Source organism: Ambystoma mexicanum, chromosome 6p (assembly GCF_040938575.1).
Source record: "Ambystoma mexicanum isolate Mex_15411 chromosome 6p, UKY_AmexF1_1, whole genome shotgun sequence".
Classification (NCBI taxonomy): domain Eukaryota; kingdom Metazoa; phylum Chordata; class Amphibia; order Caudata; family Ambystomatidae; genus Ambystoma; species Ambystoma mexicanum.
In genome coordinates this window covers 995,975,415-995,987,733 of record NC_090935.1, presented here as the reverse complement: position 1 = coordinate 995,987,733, position 12,319 = coordinate 995,975,415, and positions in this window count along the sequence as shown.

Below are 12,319 nucleotides of genomic sequence, written 5' to 3'. Positions count from 1 at the left end.
TTATAATAATTTTCCAACCTATTCAGGCAGTACATTAAAAATGAAAAAACAATCCATATCTGGGTGTGGCACAGTGGTTACTACAGTTGTAGAATTATTCAGTCAGCAATTTGATACTCAAATAAACCAGTCCTAGTATCTGTTTGCAAAATACTCAGCAACCCTTTTAAAGAAATCAGGCTTATAAGCAAGGAGGATAGTTGACATGTCTAAATAAAACAAAATATGTGTTAATGGTTGGGAGAAATAAAAAAGAATTGGAGCAGAGTTGAGCAGAGTCGAGCAGTCACAGCAGCATCAGTCTGTCTACGCTGTTTGTGTGAGTAGGAGGAGTACTACAAGAACCCCTGAGCAGCGCGGAGCACTGGGTAGCTGAGCAGAGTTGAAACGTCACAGCAGTCTCAGCAGACAATAAGGATGAGAGAGTCTCCCCCTGATTTATCTCACAAGCCCGCGTGGGCAGCCGTGAAAAAGAGCGCACCATGACATCAAGAGGAGCTTGTACGGTCAACAGGGGAAGCTGCAGGACAGATGGCTCCTTGGCTCTACATCTGTCTGGCAGGTGAGTGCCCCACCCCCCAATGACTCAAATGTAATCTCTGTGACTGACGGTATTTAAATGCTTTGTGGGAACGGTCCAGCAGCGCGAGAGAAATCTGCACTTACTCTTACCACCCCCATACCCTATTCCGAAATGGCCCTGACATTGGGGGGACAAAGCCCACTGACTGTTTTTCCAAAAGCACAGGAGCAGGTTGTAAGTGGCACAGACTTCGAATCGGGTTGGGTAAACACAGATCTGGGGGGCCCTTGCAGGTAACGGGCGGATCTCTGAGTTCTGAGGATTTGGTTAGGGAAGGCGAGAGGATGTCTCTTCAACTCTCGCGGGTTCGAACATGCAGGACAATTGAACCTGAGGGAAATCATGTGTATGTGGTCTCTTCAGGAGCTTCGAACCTCACTGAGTCATTAATGAAGCCCTCTTCATTGAAACCCTCCTCATGGAGTGAACCTCATTTCCAGAAGATGAATGTGCTTTTCTGGAAGACATTTTCAATCACCCAGTAACTTGCAACTGAGATCATTGCATCATTGGAGAACAAGAGCACAAACAGATGATTACCCCCTCCAACCAAAGCGTAGGCTCACTCACCTTGATGATCCAGCTCACAAGACTTGCTGCACTCTTCTCTCGTGACTTTGATGAGATAAAGACATCCATGATTTGGCAGAAGACACTTAGCGCTTCCTCTAATGACATTAGCTCACCTTGAATCATAACCAGTAAGTGAGAACATAGAATAAATCCTGACTCCACGTTAACATAGGGCCAGAAATGGATGAGAAGTTTTGGGGCAGTCCCTGCAATGAGTCTTCTAACCTTCAACAACATTCTTTGCATCAAGAATTTCCAAGGAAATCTGCAACCAGGAAGGAAACCATCTGCGCATCTGTGCTCTTCCTCATCCTCAATTTCTGAGCCCTCAAGTAATGAATCTGTAATCCACACCTTTTGACATAAATGCGATCATCATCTATCTTCTGCTGCTACGATTGAGATTCAATCCATTGTGATGTTAGCCCTTAGAATTTCCTTAAGTCCCTTCAACAAAATGTTTGAAACTATGAATGAGATGATCAAAGATCAGGCCACCCTTTTGGCTATGATGCATACCAAATAATATTCATGGAATCTTTTACAGCGGCTGTACAATCTCGACTGGATAAAGAATCAGAACTCTCGGCACAGTGGCAAGCTAGGCTCTATGATCCAGTGAGAGGTGAACATACAGAAAAATATCTTATGATGACTGCCATTTTGGTTGTTATAAAATGGCTTAGGTCTACTCAAAGCAAAGAAACTCAGGCTCAACCTCTGTTTAGAGAGCAGGTTCTGGAGTCTCTGGAGTGCAATCATCTCCTAGGAAAAATGTGGAACCCGATGACAGCACACAATCCAAGAGACCACCAGATAGAATTTCTCCTCCTATCATCCCTGTGGAGATCAGTGACGATGAGGATAGGAGACGAGGACCCTGCCTAGATACGGGGCTACTCGATCAGATGATCATATGATAGTTTGATATGATAGTTTATTTGTATAGCGCCTATACACAATGTGTTTCAAAGCACTTCAAAGATGCAATCAGATACCCCACAAGAGCAGGAACAGGTCAGTGCAGCTAGAACATAACATAATTTGCAAGCAATCCCTAATGGATAGTGAGAAAGTGAAGTCCACTATATCCTCTGAGAAGCAATACATGTTAGTACCTGAAGCGATAAATACAAAGTTGTTTCCATTGTTTGAAAAAGTAAAGAAGAAGGCAAAATCTGCTGAATCGGAAATGGCCAATGTAAAGCTATTCCTGATTTTTGGAAAACCAAAGCAGCTTTTACAATCCATAGATGGACCTTTTCTAGGAAACAGGAAAACAAAAAAAAAACAAATACATATTCAAGTGGTGAAGAAACCGAAATCAAATGGTCTTAAGAAACCTGACTACCCCTCCAATTGATAATGCAAGAAGTAGTGGCCCTAAAAAGAAACAGTCCCAAGGTAAAATAGTTCCACGTCTTATAGATTCACTCATTTGGAGGAACTTAGTCCCAGCTTGACTGCCGAGGTGGGTGAACAGCAAGTGGGGAAGGTGGACAATTCAGGTATATTGGACTTATTAGACCCTGCAACATATTGCTTTATTTTATTTTATTTATTGTTCGCTTGTAGGTGCTTATACTGGAAGTAAATACTGTTTCAAAGCACCGACAGGGCAACAGGGCGGGGACAAGGGGATGTGAAATGATTAAAATGCATAAACAATATTAAATACAGTATGAGGGGGCAAACCTACTATGACGTATGGGTGTTCAGAGCGTGCAAGTGCAGGAGGGAGAGGGAATGGGATAGGTGCAGGGGTGCTCATGGGTGAGCAACAGGTGAAGTGCAATGAAAGGTAAGTGCGAGCATCCATGGTGGAGGGTGAGCCGAGGTAAGTGCTGAGTACAGACAGATGCTGGGGTGATTCAGTGTGGGAAGTCAGGGCCCCAGAGATTCATAAGGGCCCTGAACACCAAACAAACAACTGTGAGATTAGCAGTGGAAGGGGAGGGGAAGGTGGTAAAGAGGAAAGTCTCAATTTACGAAGTCCTGCTGAAGAGGGAGGGGGAAAGAAGGGAGCCAGCTGAGGAAAGCAATCAACCATTCTGCCCTCTGTTTTGTGAAACACTTAACAAACAAAGAGTTGGTGCCAGAGGAGCGCAGAGGTCTAGAGGGGGAATATTTAGTTAGAGAGAGTTGCAGATAGTGTGGTCCGCAGTCCCCAGACAGCCTTGTGGATGATACAGAGGGATTTAAATTTAATCTGTGAAGCAACCTGGAGCCAGTGAAGACTTTTTAGGACAGGAGAGATGTGGTCCTTGGGCTTGAGGCTAAGGGTAAGTCTTGCTGCCCTATTCTGGATTAGCTGGAGGTTTCGCGGAGTGAAAGAAGGAAGATTCAGGAGGAGGCTATTGCAATAGTCAAGACTAGAGAGAACCATGACTTGGGTAACATTGTGCTTCTGGGGGAAGGTGAGGAAAGGTAGAATTCCTTTGAGAAGGAAAAGCTGAAAGTGGGACTTCTTGGCAATGTCCTGAGTGTGAAGGAGAAAGGAGAGAGAGGAGTCAAAGATGACTCCAAGTTTTATGGCTTCAGAAGAGGGAGCAGGGGGAGAGCCCATGGAGGAAGGCCAGATTGAAGGGAGAAGGGGTCTCAATGGGAAGGATTGCTGTTTTGCTGCCATTGAAGCAGAGATCATTGGAAGTGCACTGGGCCTGGATGACAGAAATGCAGTCATTGGTAATGGAAGGTGCAAGAAGGTCAGCAGTAAGTTTGAAGAAAGGTTGTGTGTCATCAGCGTAAAACTGCAAAGTTGGGCGAGAAGGAGGAGATGAGGAGTGCCAGCTGAGTAAGGTAAATGTTAAAGACCCAAGGCAAGAGGATAAAGCCCTGGAGGACACCACAGGTGGATTAGGAAGTAGCAGAGGAGAAGGTGCCCAGGGTGACTTGGGAGGAGCGGCCAGTTCAGTGCCCACTCCCTCCGAGATACCAAGTGTGTCATGGAGCCTTTGTATGAGGATGGAGTGGTTGACTGCATCAAATACAGAGGAGAGGTCAAGAAGGATACAGACAGGTGAGGAGTTGGAATACAGGGATGTAAGCAGTTCTTCATAGGTATTCAAATGAGCAGTTTCCATGCCTCTGGATACTTGGAGTCCAGATTGATGGTCGTGGAGCCCACAAACAACTTCAGTGTGAGAGTTGAGTTGGGACAGGTCCAACATCTCCAGCAGTGTCCCCAGGAAGGGGGTGATGGAGTTAGGGTGGTAGTTGGCTGGACTGTTAGGGTCTACTGATGGTTTTTTAAGGAGGGGGCGCACAAGGGAGTGCTTGAGGGAGGAGGGGAAATAACCAGTACCAAAAGAAGTGGTTACAGAGATCAGCAAGTTCAGGGGCAAGAGAGCCAATGTTGTCCTTGATGGTTATGAATGAGTGGGGCCTGACCTGTTTGGAAGTGACCTTCAAGGAGCATAGAGGGGTGAGGGATGGGATTCGAGAGTGAGTAGCAAGGCTATACAGGATGTCCTGAGTTTTGGTGGTGAAGTGAGTGGCAAGTGCATTGCAGAGGGCCTGAGAAGGAATAGGGAAGGAGGATACTGCGGAAGGGTTGGCTAGTTCCCTCCAGATTTTGAAAAGTTCAACTGTGTTGTTGGATATACCAAATACTCATGCCTGAATGTGGGTCCTTTCCTTGGCATGGTAGAGAGTCTGCATTGCCTTTGGAGTAGGCAAAATACCATTATTTTTTCAGAGGGTGAGCCTGAGGTTTGCCACTTGCTTTCCACAGCTCTGCATTTTCGTTTCAGGGCTGCAAGTTCAGAGTCGCACCTAGTGTTGTGCTTAGAGGAAGGTTTCAAGCGGATCCTCATGAATGGCAAGCGGATCCTCATGAAGGGCAAGAATGTCAAGGAGGTTGGTGATGGACAGGTGGAAGCTGCTGAGAGCAGTGCCGGTGGTAGAGTTTGAGTTGGGGGACAAAGGGAGATAAAGGTGGAAGTGAAGCAGCAGCTGACACTCATTTTATCGTGCAGATGTTCGTGAATGAGGTTGGCAGGGTTTTTGGGAGGCTGGTCACAAGGCCATAAGGGCCCATGTGGGAGGAGAGAAGAGAGTGGACAGACCAAGAGAGAGGGTTGACCAGGGGAGATGAGAGATGGAGGATGGAGTGGATGAGGGGGTCCAGAGTGTGTCCAGCAGAGTGGGTTGGACCAGAAGGGAGAATGGAGAGGGATAGAGAGGTGGAGAGAATAATGAAAATAGTGGATGATGAGCAAGGGGAGTCCAATTAGATGTTAAGGTCACCCAGGAGGAGGAGGTTGAAAGCAAGGAGAAACCGAAATCAGCCCATTCAAAGAGGAACAAGGAGGTAGTGCCAGGAGGTCGGTAAATGATAGCAATGGTCAGGGTGGAGGAGGGAGAGATAACCAACTTGCATACCAGGCTCTCAAAGGAAGACTAGAGCTAAGTGGGTAAGATGGAAAAAGGAAACCACTCAGGGAAGATTAAGGTAACCCCACCATCAGACAGTGAGGTTGTGGCTTGGAAATACTTTTTTTCTCCAATACATTTTTATTAACAGTATTCAGAAGAACAGCTACATAAAGTAAAAAATAACAACCCCACCCCCCTTTCCCTCATCCCTCCCATCCCATCTTCCCTGTTCCAAGAGTTCAAATGGAGGCTTGGCCAGAGCCCTGGAAATAGAAGCATAATGAACATTGCTTAGGTCCAGGTGCCCGGGCATGTCGTCAAAGTTGGTACGCAAATGGGCCTTCCATCAGATAAGAACAGACACCCACTGGGGACATCACAGGTCTGATTCGTCTTGAGGGCGTATTATTCCCAGTAGTTCCATTGCTTTGGGGCACCAGACTCGGCGGGCTCCCGCTTTTAGATAGGACAATAAATTGGTCAAGTCCGACAAGAACCGCATATGGTGCCCTTGAATAGAATATGTGAGCCAGTCCATCGCTAGCAATGACCACAGCTTCGCAATCCACTCATGCTCCTGCGGAGAGACCTTCGACTTCCACTTCTGGGCCAAAACCAAAGCTGCCGCCATGATCATTATGACATAAAGCTTGCGGTCCGCCCTAGTGGCAGGGACTTCAACATCCCGTTAAGGCCAATTAAGTCCCTCCCTCCATTATGACTGGGCTTGATGCCCAACACCTGGGCGATCGCTCTCTGGACCTGAGACCAAAAGGGATCTATTTTTGGACACTCCCACCAAATATGAGCCCATGAACCCACTGCGCCACTCTCCCTCCAACACAAACATGAAACGTTAGGGTATATCTTATTCAATCTGAATGGGATTAGGTGGCATCTCAGCATCAGCTTCAACCTAATCTCCCAGATCTGGATGGATCTTGCAAGTTTCGGGATCTGAGACCACAGCACCTCCCATTCCTGTTCTTCCAAGTCCCTCCCAACCTCCTGGGCCCATTTGAGCATATACCCCCTAGACTTCACAGATTCTCCCCTCTTTATTAGTTTATAAATGGAAGACACCATCCCCTTATCTCCCGTGTCCGAGTCCAGATACTTTTCGAACTGGGTAAGGGTTTGTGCCCCCGCCTGCTTAATCATCGGCTGGGAAATCCAATGCCTGATCTGGAGATACGAAAACCTCTGCAATTCCCCCAAGCCAAAGTCCTTCTTACACTGCTCAAATTGTTTTACCTCTCCGAACGTCAGCATATCGCGGACCATCCGGCATCCCACCTGTTACCACCGATCGAAGGTCGGTGCATAGGTGGCTGCAGCCGAGAACTGTGGGTTGCCATGTATGGCTGTGTACGAGGATGGGAAAGTGGTTGTATGCGCCCTTTTAACGGCTTGATCCCAGGCATCCCCTGTGGTGGATGTTATACCACTGCAGTACATCCTGACTGGTCGGTCCTGCCTCGGCAGCCACAGTACCCCCTCTAGGTCCCTACCTACCACCGCCCTGTCCATCCGCCTCCACACTTTCCCCTTTCATTTCTTTGCCAAACTCTTATGACCCTGATCTGAGCTGCCAGATAATATATCTTAAATTTGGCTCCCCCACTCTCCCCCGTTCATGCAGAGCTTTCATAAGGGAAACTGCCACCCTCGGGCGCTTCCGGTTCCAGATGAAGCGGGAGGTAATTCTTTGTAGGGCCCTAAAGAAAGACGACGGAATTCGGACTGGGAGGGCAGCGAAGTGGTAAAGTAGCAGGGGCAGTATTACCATCTTTAAAGCGTTGATTCTGCCCAACCACAAGATATCTAGGGGGCCACAATCCACCAGTTTCGACTTCACTTTCTGGAGTAGTGGTGGATAGTTTGCCGTGCATAGATCCCCCAAGGTCCTGGTCAAATGGATACCCAGATACTTTAGATATGTGTCCACCCACCTGTAGCTATAGGCTTTCTTGAGGTCCTGGACTGCGCTTGCTTCTAGGGTAAGAGGGAGTGCCTCAGATTTGTGAGTATTGACTTTAAGCCCTGCTACCTGGACTAACCTAACCAGTTCTCTCACCAGTGCCTGCAAAGAGGTGATCGGATGGGTCAGGGACAGGATCCTGTTGTCCGCAAAAGCAGCAATCTTGTGGATCTCGCCTCCAAACAGAACTCCCTCTATATCTACCGCCGTTCACACCGTCTCCAAGAACGGTTCCAGGTGAAGGGCATAGAGGAGCGGTGATAACGGGCAGCCCTTTTTGTGCCCCTACCCACCTTGACTGGGGCTGATATTTGGCCATTGATAGCCAACCGTATCACTGGGTTTTGGTTTTTTGCTTTCACTCGCGTCAGGAAGCCCGGGCCAAACCCCATTCCCCTCACAGCCACAAATAGGAAGCCCCACTCTACCCGATCAAAAGCCTTCTCAGCGTCAATCGCCAAGAGAAGGTCTGGGATATTCTTTTTCTGAGTCTTTTCAATCAAATGGGTCAATCTTCTAACATTGTCCGATGTTTGCCTGACTCTAATAAAACCCGCCTGGTCACTGTGAATCAGTCTGGGGAGGATCTCACCCCTCGTAGGTATGCCTCTTGCTCCTCATCTAATGGTTCATCAGACTTATAGAGGGCCGTGTAAAATTTGTAAAATTCTCCTACAATATCAGGATTCTTGGTGTGTAGAGCCCCTCCCTCCTCTTTAATTTTTAATATTGTTTTGTCCCCAGCCTCCTTCTGTAACTTTCTGGCAAGCAACTGTGGAGGGTTTTGACCCATGTGGAATCATTAGACGGGGTGAATGTGGGGATTAAGCTGTCGCTGCCCATCATTTTACCCCAGAACAAAAATAAATCATTGGAGTGGGTAAAGATGGGGATGCGCTGTCGCCGCCCATCATTTCATCCCAGAATCCAGGAGAGCTGCGCAGTTGTGCGCACACCAAAATGGTTACCTAACTTGCCACCCACCAGTGTAAAGAAAGGTCTTTGTTAACAAAATCCACTGTTACTGATGTCAAAAAAGTTGCTGAAATCGTGACTCATTGGACCACTTTAAAGAGTCAACCCTTTTTGTGGGGTTCCACATAACCATCTTACTGTAAGGAGCCCCATCAAAACAATGTTAAGCAAGGATTTACTGCCATGTAAGAACCATTCCTGTTTAGAATGCATTAATCCAAGAAAGATCCCAAAATTGCATGCAGTACCAACAAAATCCTCAAGGCGGCACTAGCGGTCTAAACTCTGACAGGAGAGCTGTCTTGCAAAACTGTCTAAGTGCAAAGAAAGGGGTCTCATGTCATTAAAAGTTCAAAGGGGTTGCCTGTCCTGAGAACTCTTGACACTTCAGAACTCAACACAAGGAGCCAGGAAATCACAGGGTTCTGTTAATTAAATGCAAAGTGGCTCCCTGGCCTCCTGATGTCAGCTTGCCAGACACCACACAAAGGACCCTTTCCTCTGAAAGGAATATGTTGATTTTTACTGTTTTACTGTCAACAAAGGCCTGCCTGCCAGAGGATGCATGTGACTGACCCACCCAAGTCTTGGAGGCGGACTCCAACACTCTGAGGACTGAATTGAAAGTAAAATATATATTTTACAAAAACACTGATAACTCTTTGTAATCAAATGACAGAAATGTATAACTTTGAGAGACTTAATTAAAAAATGTACCTTTAATTCAAGCCCAAACTCCAAATTGTGGGATATTCTGGGACAAAACCCTGCTGTTTATTACTATTACAGACTCCCTGTTTCAGCTAGACAAACGAAAATGCATTGGTATGTGGGTAGATATGTGAGGAACAGTTGTATAAAATTTAATGAAGATCCAATGTTGTTTAGCACATTAAAAAGTGCTAAAAGTTGCCATTTTTGAATGCAAGCTCTTAGAAACAGCAGATTTGGGACAGAGTATACCTCATGTGATATGTGGCATGGGTATGTAATTTCAAACAACTGTGTAACTGTGAAATATGTATTTTGATCAGATATAGATTTGGGTGCACAGATGACAGGGGAGTTTTTTCAAGAGATCATAAATGGCTGACATCACTCTGACACAACTTAGCTCCCCCAATCAGGGGAGAAATGAAAGCTGGACCAATGACAAGTGAGAGGGGCAAGTTTAGTTATGACCAACACACACACCCACTTGCAGAACATATAAATGGACCACTGAAACTTAGGTGGAGAGCTTCATTTCCATCTGCAGCTGGAAGCTCTGCCGGAAAAATCCATACTTACCTCCATCAACCTTCAAAGAGCCAACACTTGGACTCCAAGATAAACAGAGACTTCAAATCCCTCAATCTCCAGAATCCAGAAGCAGTGCTGTACCCAGAGAGAGAGAGTGCTGACCCCGATGCTGTGAGCAGTTCCAGAGGCCAGGCGCTGTGAGCGGAACTCGGGAAGACCTGACCAGACTGAAGTCCGTGACCAAGTCGCTTTCCGGTTCAAAATCTCTTGTGAGTACTCGGCAAAACTCAGAACACATCTCTTAGTTAAAATCATATAATTCAATCCATTTTTAATCTAAGTAGAACTGCAGCTTAGAAATATTGTTATTCTGCCATCATTTTTAAAGCTGAAAAAGTGTTGCGTTTAAAATTTGCAAAACTAAAAACGACCTCTACTAAATCGGTCATAACTCTGTAACCGTTTGGGCTAGAGACTTGCAGTAACTTTCCTACCCCTTATAGTTTTACCGCAATCGCGGAACACGCATTCGCGAATTTTGCCGCGATTTGCAAATTTCTCCACGTGTAAAAATCTGATGCTGCTTGCCTTCCATTTGCCAGAAATTCGTTTAACCTGCTAATCATCCCTGAATCATTGCTAGTGTGAGCCTGGACTAATATTAACTAGATACCACTCACCCTGAACCTCTACAGGGAATTAAAAGCATTTTAGCATATTTTTCACTCCATTACCAGCACATATAGAAGCATTTTGGGTTGTGTTTTAAACTTCTGTTGTCTAAGTTGCTGGGTGAACTGAATTACGTTTGAATTGCATTTCTGAGAACTGTGTGCTTTTCCTTCCATTTCCTTGCATTGCATAAAAGGGGGGGGTGAATTGTACAAGAAAGTGATTACATTGTCTTTTGCTGAAATCCTATCAAGTTATTTCTGTACTGCATTTCATTCCACATTGCATCCATTGGAAACCATAAAAGTATTGTTGCTATCTTATCCATTTCATGTTAACTCCTTAGTGATTATAAAGAAGTGTGCTAGTGCCAGATTCTCCGTTGTTAATCTTTATCATATCAGATTAAGTGTGATATTCAATTATTAATTTATTATAAAGCGTGATATATATATCTATTGTTTAAATTATCAAATAAACCTTTTAACTTGCAAAACAGAACTACTTCTTGGCTCAGTGGGGTCAGGGGGATTCTGAGAGAGGGGTGTTATATAGGGGTAGTCATCCAGAACGCATGAACTGGACATAAAGATATATCAATAAGGGTTTTCCTTCAGTATTATAGACTAGGCGTTGACTTAGCTGTAGTGTTGAATTGAATCCTCTTACACAACGGTCCACCTTGTTGCCCTTAATATAAAACTTTTGATGCAACCTGACAAGGTTGCGCTCAGCCGCTCTGGTTTGTAGTAGATTAAGCTGACCTCTCACAGCTCTAATTCCATTTTAGTGGCGGCCGACATCCCACCGCCCATATGTGCCATCACTTCCTTAAGTCTATCTTCTAGATACTGCTCCTCAAGTCTCAGCTCCCGTTCCCTTCTGGCTTTAATTGCTATGATCTTACCCCTTGTTGTAGCTTTAAGGGCGTTCCAGCAGTTCTAAGGGGTAGTATCCTCCCAATTATTGTAACTGGTATACTCTATTACCTCCTCCTCTACTTCCCTAACGAGGATAGGGTCCTTAAACAGCGAGGCTGGATACCTCCATTTCCAAATTCCTGGGGGTCCCTTCGATCTAGTTAGTGAGAGAGTGAGTGTGGCATGGTCTCCTACCTCCAGAGACATGGTTCTTCCTATCAGGGGTTTTGATACCCACACATAGTCTATCCTTGAATGTGACCTCTGTGCGTGTGAATAGAAAGTATATCCCACCGCATCCCCATAGAGTTCCCGCCATACGTCCACTAGAGCCAGATTGCGCATCTTCTGTACCAGATCCCCTGATGGTCCCTTATGCACTTCCCATGAGGTGGAGCTCCTATCTCTGGAGGGGTCCCAAGCTAAATTAAAATCGTCCAGGAGGAAGACGTTTGCCTTGGCAAATTTCCCTAGGCGGATTAGAATGCTTTGTATATAGGCGTCCTGGCCTTGATTGGGAGCATATAGGGTTTCTACCATGAAGGACTCAAACTGTTTCTCAAGTATCACCGCTAAGTATCTTCCCAGGGAATCTTTTCGCACCCATCCCACAGGGCAATCAAAACTCCCCCCTTCTTGCTTGCTTGTGTGGCCTGGATTAATCAAGCATATCCCCGAAATCTTATCCTATGGGTGTCCCTAGTATGGACATGAGTCTCCTGAAGGGCAACCACAAGGAACCTCTCTACCTTTTTCCTCTTAACCTGGGAGTTGAGCCCATTGACGTTTAGTGAATGCAATTTTAGTGCTTCTGTACTAGTCATGTGGTGAATTTATAAAAAACCTTGTTGACCATCTAGGACCCCCCCGTGCGTTGCGTCTTTTGCCCCTTGAAAATTACCCTCTGACTGAGGACTGTGGTTTGTACCCTCAAGAAATGAACCTTGGATCGTTTCCCTCAACTCCCCCCTGCCCCTTTCCCACTTACCTCGACCC